Raw genomic sequence first — 15658 nt, forward strand, 5'->3', positions numbered from 1 at the left:
TGGAAAAAAGTCAAAAGGGTCGAGAAGAGAGTCAAATGGGCCGAGACAAAAAGTCAAAAGGGCCCTGTTCCTGGTCATATGGAGTGAACAGAAAATAAGTTTAGAGAAGGTTTTACGTTATATATTGACACACATATCGTAGAAACATAATGTCATCATACAAATTAATAAAATGGTGATGACATGGTAATAGCCAAGTTTCCATGTAATGGCAATGCATGTAGTTCTTAATTTACTTAATTAACACAAGTTCACGTAATTACAAAAGTTACGTAACAACAAAACAAAATCCCATACGTTTTTGTCACGACACGTGCGCTTCACGTGGATGTTTGCTTTTCGTGATGTATGGCAAGTGGTATCATGAAAACTTAGGTCAGTGTTGTACAAGTGCAGGGGATTCGGTAAGACGAGTTTGAATGTGGGACATATTCAGTTCTGTTAGTAACTATAATGTATATTGGGACATTTGAATATCTACCCACATAGCATTCATAGTTGGCCCAACATTGGCCCAACGTTTGCCAATGTTGGACCAGCGTGTGCCAACTTTGGGCCAAATATGAATTTATCTGGGTATACCCATCTCAATGTTCCGTTGGTGAGAACTGCATCTCAACTTTGCTGTTTGAAGCAACACCTTTTTCGCTAAGCGTCAACAGACAAATTACTGATAACAAATGAAGATATCATCCACAGCCGAATAATCATGGCTAAATCCGCCATATGATTCCGAAACCTTTTGATACGTGTCGTACCAAAATATAAATCGGGCATTCAGAACTGAAATATACATTTTACTAAAAATACTCAAGATCGTTATACCTCGATAAATAGGCGTGCTGTTAAGATGTCAGTTTTTTATGCAATAGGACTATGAATCCTATCGACAATGAATTGGGTAAAACACAACCATTAAATCAACACCCCACCCCGCCCACCCCCTAAAAACATGTAATAAATTTAAAACAGTAAGAAGTGGTAACAAAACATCACATAAATGCTTAAAATATCGCTTATAATCCTATTGTTCATGCTGAACAATGTTAAGCAGTATTGGATGGCCTTAACATGAGAATATATATATATATATATATTGGGAATCTACCACATTCACTGTGGAAAATCTTTATCAGACATATAAATGAACTTATTCTATGATATCCAAATGTAAGCCCCAGTTCCATACAGTATTATCGGGCTTACTTTAGCTAGTGTGTCTATTCCATGACATAGTTTGGCGAAGTAAACATCTAAAATAAGTTTAGAAAGATGTGATTTTTAGAGGTTCTTGCTTGACAGACCAGTTGTCTTTACCAGATATTCTTTTTAAATAATAGGCCTTATCTTTACCCTCAGATATGACAATACCTCTCTAATTCATCAGTTGTCTCTGTACACCATCAACAGTATTGGAAAACAATACGATATCATCAACAAATAGAAACAAGGACAGCTGCGTAATATCAGGATGCATCTGGATGACATGACTGTAACTTTAATGAATGGTAGTTGTCTATTCACTGCATAAAGAAACCAATAAGGACAATGACTTCAAATAGAGCCCTGTCTTTCTCCTAACTGGCTTCTACATGTTTTTGAGACATCGTTATTCTTTCTTGCACATACCTTTTCATTTTCATAAATACTGCACAATAGTTTTTTTTCATTTTTCTACTCAAACCACGCATTAGTAAAAGATTCCATAATTTATTTCGATTTATCAGGTCGAATGCTTTCGAGAAATCTACAATGAGATCTTAGAGTTTGATATGTTTAGTACTTAGATATTTTTGTGTTCAAATAAAAACGATTTTCAAAATGTTGAGTGTCCTTCTCTCCCGCTTGCTCTCCATTTATGGTGTCCGGAGAATCTCCTCCTAGATCTAGTCTTTTACTTGTGATATTGGGATAAGTGTTGCTATTGCCAATGTTTTTATGCTATATTTTTCTACATAATATTTGTCAACCTCAAGCAAATTTGTTTGCCATATGCGTTCAAGTCTCACGACCCTCATTTTGTTTGACTTTTTATCTTGGGAACCCTCCCCCACCCCCACCCCCAAAATGAAAAATCAGCAAAACTTACATCACAACAATCGCTTGTTAAAGTGACTCTCCCCTTTCATGTTTACTGAAAGAGCTTGTTTTTGGAGACACTAGCCAGATGACGTAATCATAAGCACATAACTGATTCTAATATTTTCACTGTTCATATATGACGCCAATGGTTTAGCTAAATAATGAACGGCCTCAAAAGTGTCAGCTCCCAATATATTGTAAACAATGCCAACTTGAATATCTGGACACAAAGTTTTGAAAGATAAAAATGGGGGTGCCCTTGTGAGAAATCTAAACATAAGCCCTGTTTAAATCTAAATCAAGCAATCCAGATGTTTGTCTGTTGATTATGACAGGCATTCATCCAGTACCATTCTGAACTTAGTTTATAAATATGGTAATATCCGAGGAAATGTTATTATTTAAAAGGCCCAAAATGACATGTTGTATTCTTTTCTGCGGTCATTTTAGAAATTATTACACCCCAATGTGTTGTGATGACTGATATCTCGTGAACCTCATTACCCACATATGTGAAACTATGCATATGGCTTCGCTAATGATACCTTCACTGGACATCGAGAATATTTTTAGGCTCGCTACTTTCTGATATCCCTTGACTGGACCTCGAGAATATTTTTAGGCTCGCTACTTTCTGATATCCCTTCAATGTGTTGTGATGACTCATATCTCGTGAACCTCATTACCCACATATGTGAAACTATGGATATGGCTTTGCTAATGATACCTTCACTGGACATCGAGAATAGATTTAGGCTCTCTACTTTCTGATATCCCTTCACTGGACATCGAGAATATTTTTAGGCTCGCTACTTTCTGATATCCCTTGACTGGACATCGAGAATAGACTTAGGCTCTCTACTTTCTGATATCCCTTGACTGGACATCGAGAATAGACTTAGGCTCTCTACTTTCTGATATCCCTTCACTGGACATCGAGAATAGACCTAGGCTCTCTACTTTCTGATATCCCTTGACTGGACATCGAGAATATTTTTAGGCTCGCTACTTTCTGATATCCCTTCACTGGACATCGAGAATAGACTTAGGCTCGCTACTTTCTGATATCCCTTCACTTGACATCGAGAATATTTTTAGGCTCGCTACTTTCTGATATCCCTTCACTGGACATCGAGAATGGACTTAGGCTCGCTACTTTCTGATATCCCTTCACTGGACATCGAGAATATTTTTAGGCTCGCTACTTTCTGATATCCCTTCACAGGACATCGAGAATGGACTTAGGCTCGCTACTTTCTGATATCCCTTCAATGTGTTGTGATGACTCATATCTCGTGAACCTCATTACCCACATATGTGAAACTATGGATATGGCTTCGCTAATGATACCTTCACTGGACATCGAGAATAGATTTAGGCTCTCTACTTTCTGATATCCCTTCACTGGACATCGAGAATAGACTTAGGCTCGCTACTTTCTGATGTCCCTTCACTTGACATCGAGAATATTTTTAGGCTCGCTACTTTCTGATATCCCTTCACTGGACATCGAGAATGGACTTAGGCTCGCTACTTTCTGATATCCCTTCACTGGACATCGAGAATATTTTTAGGCTCGCTACTTTCTGATATCCCTTCACAGGACATCGAGAATGGACTTAGGCTCGCTACTTTCTGATATCCCTTCAATGTGTTGTGATGACTCATATCTCGTGAACCTCATTACCCACATATGTGAAACTATGGATATGGCTTCGCTAATGATACCTTCACTGGACATCGAGAATAGATTTAGGCTCTCTACTTTCTGATATCCCTTCACTGGACATCGAGAATAGACTTAGGCTCGCTACTTTCTGATGTCCCTTCACTGGACATCGAGAATGGTCTTAGGCTCTCTACTTTCTGATATCCCTTGACTGGACATCGAGAATATTTTTAGGCTCGCTACTTTCTGATATCCCTTCACTGGACATCGAGAATATTTTTAGGCTCGCTACTTTCTGATATCCCTTCACTGGACATCGAGAATATTTTTAGGCTCGCTACTTTCTGATATCCCTTCACAGGACATCGAAAATAGACTTAGGCTCACTACTTTCTGATATGCCTTCACTGGACATCGAAAATAGACGTAGGCTCACTACTCTCTGATATCCCTGCGTGTATCACGCTGTTTAGAATGATGACAATTACCAGTACGTCAATTGATAAAAATTGTGGGATAATATCATTCTCGAGTTTAACATTAAATATTACTTCCAAACATGGTATCATAAAAATAGCGAATAGTATCCTAAGCACCAGTGGATTTGTTGCACTTGAGATGTTGAGTGTTTTGAAGGTTCTCATGCCTATTTACTGGGGAATCTAAAATCTGATCTATATGGCATGTTAGAATTGCTGCCTGGTACTCCATGAAAATAGTGGGGGTCAGAGTCATAATCTGGAAATGTAAACATATTTTCAAAGTATTTCACCATTCTTCATTTTGTATACTATTTTAGTCTTTTTCGGACTAAAACTCTTTAACTCCAACTGTTTTAAATGATTGATACTGTTTTCTAAACATTATTTTGTTTTCCATTCAATTTGTTTGCACGTACCTGTGTACTTGTTCCTAGTTTTGTGATACTCATCTACAGAGTGTCTATCCTCGTTTGTCTGAAATGCACCCGTCTTTCTTTAAACTTTCTCTATCAAATCATACAATGTAATGATGGAAATGCATGACATGATCAAACAGATAACACTAGCACCACGCACACCTGCACAAGTCGGAGATGAATGATCAGAGTCTGTTAGACAGCAGGTAGAAATCGTCACAAAGTTTCAACAACATGAATGAACATATGGCAGAGTCAATCCCACTTTTACCCTGTTCATTTATGAGTATGTAACATCCTGAGCGTGTGTCAGATCCCCAGCGACCGTTCATAATTAACAGGTTTAAAGCGGCGTACCACTCAAATAGAACTTTTCCGGAGTGATTAACGACTTTATCACGGGAGCGTCAGTCCGTGTTCAGCCCGTCAAACAATACAAAAATATTGTCATGTCCTAACATACCAGCAATGCTATCTTCAATGTTGTCAGGGTCCTCATCAATTCTCGCACTTAGATGATCTCATCTCCACTCATTATACACGCTTCATCCAAATCATGCAAAATGATTAATAATTGTTCAAACAACTACATCGTGATTCGAAACTTACTCTATTTTCGGTCATACCAATTTGAATCACTACAGTGCACATGTACGGATGATATCTTTATCCAACTTGAGAACTTCTTTTCAAACATTGTGAAAATAACATTATTGCCGTTCTTTTCACAAGTATTTCGAACGTTTATTTATGAAAATATGGCCACCAGTGAGCCTTCCTTTTACCGAAGAGTATTTTACTGCATTTATAGTTATGCAGTGATAATCCTGGAAACATGCGGGCATAATCAGTCACTAACCCATGTTACCGTCAGGGTCACGAGGTCGAAATGCTGGAGGTTCTGATGGATGGTTTATTCTGGTTCTGCCACCATCTACTACTGGTCGTTCCAAGTGTATCCCATGTTCGTTCAGAGGGCGGTTCCTGCCCCAATTTCTTTGTATCAGATTTAACGTCTCTAGTGTCCCGAGACATATCGTTTTTGAGTGATCGAAGCTCTCCTAAAATATCGTCGTTTATGTTTGTAAACTCTTCCTTCACAAAATATTTATTTTATGGGCAAGAGATCAACTCTATATCGCCATTTCGAGGAATATTCTTGAAACACTGCATGGTTGTAGTCAACAAAACAATTGTTTTTAGTACAATTCCTGTGACCAAGCGACGATAGCCCACGTCCATACTGTATCACTTAATTTGTTTAGGCGATTACGTGCCTGAGATTAGATGCCTGACTCGGAGCGTGGGCTCAAATCTCGCACGTGGACCAAAAAATAACACCACTAGACTCTTTACTTTTCTGAGCTAGCGTAGTCCCAAACATAACAAGCCAAACTGTTGCCAGTCATGCACAATGACACACAAATCCGGGAGTGACTACAAGCCTTTATATGATACACAGAGCTTGCCTCCTTCCTGGCGATGACTCAGTGCATGCCCGACGCTGATAACACCGACGTTAGTGACTGAGGAAAAGGCGACAGCTTTTAGATAGGAGGCGGGATGCCTCCCACGGCTTGAACCATCTAGACACTAACAGATGTATTCATGGGATAGCCCTAGGTATACTCTGAACTGCTGCCTTGAACCATCTAGACACTTACAGATGTATTCATGGAGTAGCCCCAGGTATACACTGAACTGCTGCCTTGAAGAATCTAGACACTAACAGAAGTGTTCATAGGGTAGTTCTAGATCTATATATAACTGCTACCTTGAAGCAAACTAGATACTAAAAGAAGTGTTCATGATATATACTATCCCCAAAAAGAAACGCATAGGCGATTAATTACCTATTGTGCTCAAACAATCTTCAAATTATATAACACAAGTGTTGATAACAAGATATTTCACAACTGCACAAGTAAACCGTTGATTGTACCTGAAAATGTTGAATTTGATGAGATTTCCTTCAAGGATTAGAAATTAAGGCATCGCCACAAAGCAACATAAATCACCTTCCAGTTGAAAGTGTGCAACCAAGAGCATACGCTATCTGGCAAAAAAACCTAGATTACTTTCAGAAATTGGCATTCGTTTTGAAGGAGTTTCCAGGTGAAATCACTACATCACGTCTTGACTCTGCGACACGGAACGTCGCCATTGAAAGAATGTACTAGTATGTTTAAGATCTTCTGTTGCCAGACATCTGAATGTTAGTCTGAGCAAGATAGCATGGCTTGCAGCTGGTTGCAACCAAACAGGTACAACAAATGATCGTCAGACCCCGCACAGGCAGACCTCGAGTTACCACTGCAGCCCAAGATCGGTACATCCGGGAACTATAGTTGCTTGATCGTACAGCCACAGCGGCCCCGTACTTCAGACAATGTATCCGGTCAAACTGTACGGAACAGGTTGAAACAGAGTGGTCTGAGAGCCAGGAAACCCGACGTCGGGGCTGTGCTACGTCGACACCATCGCCCTTATCGTCTCCGTTATCACAAAGTATCCGCTGAGTTGTATAGACATTACCACCTTTAAACTGGTGTAAAATTTCATGTACAAAATACCGCCTGTGACGCTAATGTCTCTGTCACCCCGTTTGTCACAGACCCGTGAAGGTCCCGGGGTAGAATAGGCCTTCAGCAACCCATGCTTGCCATAAAAGGTGACTCAGCTTGTCGTAAGAGGCGATCGGGTGGTCAGGCTCGCTGACTTGGTTGACACATGTCATCGGTTCCCAATTGCGCAGATCGATGTTCATGTTGTTGATCACTGGATTGTCTGGTCCAGACTCGATTATTTACAGTCCGCCACCATATAGCTGTAATGCTGCTGAGTGCGGCGTAAAACTAAACTCACTCACCCGTTTGTCACAAGCCCGTGAATGACACACCCATCTGTGACACCACCACCTGTAACGCTCATGCCTGTGACACCCCGTTTGTGACAAGCCCGTCAATGACACACCCGTCTGCGATACCCCAATCTGTGACTCTCCTGTCTGTGACACCCCGTCTGTAAGGAGCCCGTGAATGACACCCATCTGTGACACCATCGTCTGTGGCTCTAATGCTTGTGACAACCCGTTTGTGACAAGCCTGTGAATGACACACCCGTCTCATGCATGTGACAGCCCGTTTGTGACAAGCCCTCAATGACACACCCGTCTGCGATACCCAAGTCTGTGACACCACCACCTGTGAGGCTCATGCTTGTGACAACCCGTTTGTGACAAGCCCGTTAATGACATACCCGTCAATGACCCACCCGCTTGTGACGCTCATGCTTGTGACAACCCGTTTGTGACAAGCTCGTTAATGACATACCCGTCAATGACACACCCGTCTGTGACGCTCATGCTTGTGACAACCCGTTTGTGACAAGCCCGTTAATGACATACCCGTCAATGACCCACCCGTCTGTGACGCTCATGCTTGTGACAACCCGTTTGTGACAAGCTCGTTAATGACATACCCGTCAATGACCCACCCGTCTGTGACGCTCATGCTTGTGACAACCCGTTTGTGACAAGCCCGTTAATGACATACCCGTCAATGACCCACCCGTATGTGACGCTCATGCTTGTGACAACCCGTTTGTGACAAGCCCGTTAATGACATACCCGTCAATGACCCACCCGTCTGTGACGCTCATGCTTGTGACAACCCGTTTGTGACAAGCCCGTTAATGACATACCCGTCAATGACCCACCCGTATGTGACGCTCATGCTTGTGACAAGCCGTTTGTTACAAGCTCGTTAATGACATACCCGACATACCCGTCAGTGACCCACCCGTCTGGTTTCAGAAAAGACCTCAGTGCTGAGACGGCAGCACTCACAATTGTAGAAAGTATTGCATACTATACCGTCTACTGCGCTTTCACTGATAACGAGAAAGCATTTGACCGTGTTTGGCTTGACGGTCTGTTCTACAAACTCTACAATCTTGGAATTACTGGAAAACTCAGGCGGATATTGCGCCTGTCCTATAGCTCAATGCCGTCATGTGTAAGTTTTGATGGCTTTAAGTCCAATCATATTTCGCGCTAAGGCGTGGGCCAAGGCCGTGTTCTATCTGCGTGGCTATTTTCTCTCTCTATAAATTATCTACTGCATGACCTAAATAATACTGGCTGCGACCTGTGCCTTCCTTGGGGGAAATGCCCAGGAATACTACTAGCCGATGACACAACGTTGCTCACTAATAATCCAACAGATATCCAACGACTGTTGAAAGTGACTGAATTATATGCAAATAGGTGGCAGCTAAAATACAATGTTGGTAAAAGCTCTGCTCTGACCTTTGGACGCAGCAATACACCCCTACCCGCTAACCTGTATCTTGGAGAAACTAATCTCCCTATTAAATGGTCTGTGGTATATGCTGGCGTCCATATCAGCAGTGCTAAGTGCTCAACGGAGAGAACAAAACTTGTTTGTGAAAAGCTACGAAAATTGATAAATATGAACTATGACTCTGGCATCTACTTTGGGGTTTTAAATCCTCTAGCGGCCGTACGTATTTGGAATCGAGTGATTCTACCTTGTGGTCTGTATGGATGTACAGTTTGGGGCAAATTGCCCCCTAAGGAATATGAAATGCTAGAAATCGTACAACGTTATTTCTGTTAAAAAGTCCAAGGCTTTAACAAGTACATACTGAATGAAATTGTAAGAGATACAATCGGAATAACAACCCTTCAAGGATATATAGATCAACAAAGCCTCTTACTCCCTGGTAAACTCTGTAACGCTAACACAAGATGCAGCTTTAAACAAATGTTCCTACCCCGCCTAGGCCAATGCCATTGCAAAGAGTCTCTGATATGCGAGAATACGTTTGATATGATATCACCCGTTTTTAACATGTCACGGCTTGTTTCCAAATACAATCTGCTCAGTGGAATCCGTCACTACACTTGTGATTCTAAGTTTATGAAGAAAAATACTTGGTCGAAAGAAATATTGTCAAAGAAAAGGTAACTACATATGATCAAACACAGGTGGTAAATGTACCGCAGACCAGAGGCCCGTTCCACAAAGTTATCGTAGGCCTAAGATCTCGTACCTTTTCTCGTAAAATTGGTACCTCCTATGTTACAGTATAGGAGGCAGGGTTCCTGCGAGGAAACTTACGAGATCTGTGTGAAACGGACCCCAGGTTATCTCTCTCCAGATATCTTACAATAAGATCAGGAAGAGAACATCGACTTTGGGTACTCGCTTTAGAGCGACCTAAGAACTTCACTGACATTGTGAGAATTGTAAGACTAGGTGCAACTCCAATAGAATCAAAGGAGTGTGTATGTGGAACTGTTGCTTACGACATTATGAAGCATGTTTTTATGTCATGCCAACACAACTTAGTAGAAATTAATTTTCTGTTTGAGAGAAAATTTGACATCCTTGACCCAGGCATCTTTGTTAAAATGTGGACGGAAGATGATGACGTATTCCTGTCATTCCACTCTTGGAGGTATACTTGACCACTGCAAAGATGTACTAGACTGTATTTCCGTCATTCCTACTTGGAGGTATACCTGACCACTGTAAAGATGTACTAGACTGTATTTCCGTCATTCCTACTTGGAGGTATACCTAAACACTGTAAAGATGTACTAGACTGTATTTCGGTCATTCCTACTTGGAGGTATACCTGACCACTGTAAAGAAGTACTAGACTGTATCACTGTCATTCCTACTTGGAGGTATACCTGACCATTGTAAAGATGTACTAGACTGTATTCCCGTCATTCCTACTTGGAGGTATACCTGACCACTGTAAAGATGTACTAGACTGTATTTCCGTCATTCCTACTTGGAGGTATACCTGACCACTGTAAAGATGTACTAGACTGTATTCCCGTCATTCCTACTTGGAGGTATACCTGACCACTGTAAAGATGTTCTAGACTGTATTTCCGTCATTCCTACTTGGAGGTATACCTGACCACTGTAAAGATGTACTAGACTGTATTCCTGTCATTCCTACTTGGAGGTATACCTGACCACTGTAAAGATGCACTAGACTGTATTTCCGTCATTCCACTCTTGGAGGTATACCTGACCACTGTAAAGATGTACTAGACTGTATTCCCGTCATTCCAATCTTGGAGGTATACCTGACCACTGTAAAGATGTACTAGACTGTATTTCCGTCATTCCTACTTGGAGGTATACCTGACCACTGTAAAGATGTACTAGACTGTATTTCCGTCATTCCTACTTGGAGGTATACCTGACCACTGTAAAGATGTACTAGACTGTATTTCCGTCATTCCTACTTGGAGGTATACCTGACCACTATAAAGATGTACTAGACTGTATGCCGGTCATTCCTACTTGGAGGTATACCTGACCACTGTAAGATGTACTAGACTGTATTTCCGTCATTCCTACTTGGAGGTATACCTGACCACTGTAAAGATGTACTAGACTGTATTTCCGTCACTCCAATCATGGAGGTATACCTGACCACTGTAAAGATGTACTAGACTGTATTTCCGTCAGTCCTACTTGGAGGTATACCTGACCACTGTAAAGATGTACTAGACTGTATTTCCGTCAGTCCTACTTGGAGGTATACCTGACCACTGTAAAGATGTACTAGACTGTATTTCCGTCATTCCACTCTTGGAGGTATACCTGACCACTGTAAAGATGTACTAGACTGTATTCCCGTCATTCCTACTTGGAGGTATACCTGACCACTGTAAAGATGTACTAGACTGTATTTCCGTCATTCCTACTTGGAGGTATACCTGACCACTGTAAAGATGAAACAAAAGACTGTATTTCCGTCGTTCCACTCTTGGAGGTATACCTGACCACTGTAAAGATGTACTAGACTGTATTTCCGTCATTCCTACTTGCAGGTATACCTGACCACTGTAAAGATGTACTAGACTGTATTCCCGTCATTCCTACTTGGAGGTATACCTGACCACCGTAAAGATGTACTAGACTGTATTTCCGTCATTCCTACTTGTAGGTGTACCTGACCACTGTAAAGATGCACTAGACTGTATTCCCGTCATTCCTACTTGGAGGTATACCTGACCACTGTAAAGATGTACTAGACTGTATTCCCGTCATTCCTACTTGGAGGTATACCTGACCACTGTAAAGATGTAGTAGACTGTATTTCCGTCATTCCACTCCTGGAGGTATACCTGACCACTGTAAAGATGTACTAGACTGTATTCCTGTCATTCCTACTTGGAGGTATACCTGACCACTGTAAAGATTTACTAGACTGCATTTCCGTCATTCCACTCTTGGAGGTATACCTGACCACTGGAAAGATGTACTAGACTGTATTCCCGTCATTCCTACTTGGAGGTATACCTGACCATTGTAAAGATGTACTAGACTGTATTCCCGTCATTCCTACTTGGAGGTATACCTGACCACTGTAAAGATGTACTAGACTGTATTTCCGTCATTCCTACTTGGAGGCATACCTGACCAATGTAAAGATGTACTAGACTGTATTCCCGTTATTCCTACTTGGAGGTATACCTGACCACTGTAAAGATGTACTAGACTGAATTTCCGTCATTCCTACTTGGAGGTATACCTGACCACTGTAAAGATGTACTAGACTGTATTCCCGTCATTCCTACTTGGAGGTATACCTGACCACTGTAAAGATGTACTAGACTGTATTTCCGTCATTCCTACTTGGAGGTATACCTGACCACTGTAAAGATGTACTAGACTGTATTTCCGTCATTCCTACTTGGAGGCATACCTGACCACTGTAAAGATGTATTAGACTGTATTCCTGTCATTCCTACTTGGAGGTATACCTGACCACTGTAAAGATGTACTAGACTGTATTTCCGTCATTCCTACTTGGAGGTATACCTGACCACTGTAAAGATGTACTAGACTGTATTCCCGTCATTCCTACTTGGAGGTATACCTGACCACCGTAAAGATGTACTAGACTGTATTTCCGTCATTCCTACTTGGAGGTATACCTGACCACTGTAAAGATGCACTACACTGTATTCCCGTCATTCCTACTTGGAGGTATACCTGACCACTGTAAAGATGTACTAGACTGTATTCCCGTCATTCCTACTTGGAGGTATACCTGACCACTGTAAAGATGTAGTAGACTGTATTTCCGTCATTCCACTCCTGGAGGTATACCTGACCACTGTAAAGATGTACTAGACTGTATTCCTGTCATTCCTACTTGGAGGTATACCTGACCACTGTAAAGATTTACTAGACTGTATTTCCGTCATTCCACTCTTGGAGGTATACCTGACCACTGTAAAGATGTACTAGACTGTATTTCCGTCATTCCAATCTTGGAGGTATACCTGACCACTGTAAAGATGTACTAGACTGTATTTCCGTCATTCCTACTTGGAGGTATACCTGACCACTGTAAAGATGTACTAGACTGTATTCCCGTCATTCCTTCTTGGAGGTATACCTGACCACTGTAAAGATGTACTAGACTGTATTTCCGTCATTCCACTCCTGGAGGTATACCTGACCACTGTAAAGATGTACTAGACTGTATTTCCGTCATTCCTACTTGGAGGTATACCTGACCACTGTAAAGATGTACTAGACTGTATTTCCGTCATTCCACTCCTGGAGGTATACCTGACCACTGTAAAGATGTACTAGACTGTATTTCCGTCATTCCACTCCTAGAGGTATACCTGACCACTGTAAAGATGTACTAGACTGTATTTCCGTCATTCCACTCCTGGAGGTATACCTGACCACTGTAAAGATGTAATAGACTGTATTTCCGTCATTCCTACTTGGAGGTATACCTGACCACTGTAAAGATGTACTAGACTGTATTTCCGTCATTCCTACTTGGAGGTATACCTGACCACTGGAAAGATGTACTAGACTGTATTCCCGTCATTCCTACTTGGAGGTATACCTGACCACTGTAAAGATGTACTAGACTGTATTCCCGTCATTCCTACTTGGAGGTATACCTGACCACTGTAAAGATGTACTAGACTGTATTCCCGTTATTCCTACTTGGAGGTATACCTGACCACTGTAAAGATGTACTAGACTGTATTCCCGTTATTCCTACTTGGAGGTATACCTGACCACTGTAAAGATGTACTAGACTGAATTTCCGTCATTCCTACTTGGAGGTATACCTGACCACTGTAAAGATGTACTAGACTGTATTCCCGTCATTCCTACTTGGAGGTATACCTGACCACTGTAAAGATGTACTAGACTGTATTTCCGTCATTCCTACTTGGAGGTATACCTGACCACTGTAAAGATGTACTAGACTGTATTTCCGTCATTCCTACTTGGAGGTATACCTGACCACTGTAAAGATGTATTAGACTGTATTCCTGTCATTCCTACTTGGAGGTATACCTGACCACTGTAAAGATGTACTAGACTGTATTTCCGTCATTCCTACTTGGAGGTATACCTGACCACTGTAAAGATGTACTAGACTGTATTCCCGTCATTCCTACTTGGAGGTATACCTGACCACCGTAAAGATGTACTAGACTGTATTTCCGTCATTCCTACTTGGAGGTATACCTGACCACTGTAAAGATGTAGTAGACTGTATTCCCGTCATTCCTACTTGGAGGTATACCTGACCACTGTAAAGATGTAGTAGACTGTATTTCCGTCATTCCACTCCTGGAGGTATACCTGACCACTGTAAAGATGTACTAGACTGTATTCCTGTCAATCCTACTTGGAGGTATACCTGACCACTGTAAAGATTTACTAGACTGTATTTCCGTCATTCCACTCTTGGAGGTATACCTGACCACTGTAAAGATGTACTAGACTGTATTTCCGTCATTCCAATCTTGGAGGTATACCTGACCACTGTAAAGATGTACTAGACTGTATTTCCGTCATTCCTACTTGGAGGTATACCTGACCACTGTAAAGATGTACTAGACTGTATTCCCGTCATTCCTACTTGGAGGTATACCTGACCACCGTAAAGATGTACTAGACTGTATTCCCGTCATTCCTACTTGGAGGTATACCTGACCACTGTAAAGATGTACTAGACTGTATTCCCGTCATTCCTACTTGGAGGTATACCTGACCACTGTAAAGATGTAGTAGACTGTATTTCCGTCATTCCACTCCTGGAGGTATACCTGACCACTGTAAAGATGTACTAGACTGTATTCCTGTCAATCCTACTTGGAGGTATACCTGACCACTGTAAAGATTTACTAGACTGTATTTCCGTCATTCCACTCTTGGAGGTATACCTGACCACTGTAAAGATGTACTAGACTGTATTTCCGTCATTCCAATCTTGGAGGTATACCTGACCACTGTAAAGATGTACTAGACTGTATTTCCGTCATTCCTACTTGGAGGTATACCTGACCACTGTAAAGATGTACTAGACTGTATTCCCGTCATTCCTACTTGGAGGTACACCTGACCACTGTAAAGATGTACTAGACTGTATTCCCGTCATTCCTACTTGGAGGTATACCTGACCACTGTAAAGATGTACTAGACTGTATTTCCGTCATTCCACTCCTGGAGGTATACCTGACCACTGTAAAGATGTACTAGACTGTATTTCCGTCATTCCTACTTGGAGGTATACCTGACCACTGTAAAGATGTACTAGACTGTATTTCCGTCATTCCACTCCTGGAGGTATACCTGACCACTGTAAAGATGTACTAGACTGTATTTCCGTCATTCCTACTTGGAGGTATACCTGACCACTGGAAAGATGTACTAGACTGTATTCCCGTCATTCCTACTTGGAGGTATACCTGACCATTGTAAAGATGTACTAGACTGTATTCCCGTCATTCCTACTTGGAGGTATACCTGACCACTGTAAAGATGTACTAGACTGTATTTCCGTCATTCCTACTTGGAGGCATACCTGACCATTGTAAAGATGTACTAGACTGTATTCCCGTTATTCCTACTTGGAGGTATACCTGACCACTGTAAAGATGTACTAGACTGAATTTCCGTCATTCC

This window comes from Haliotis asinina, chromosome 3, assembly GCF_037392515.1.
Source record: "Haliotis asinina isolate JCU_RB_2024 chromosome 3, JCU_Hal_asi_v2, whole genome shotgun sequence".
Taxonomy (NCBI): domain Eukaryota; kingdom Metazoa; phylum Mollusca; class Gastropoda; order Lepetellida; family Haliotidae; genus Haliotis; species Haliotis asinina.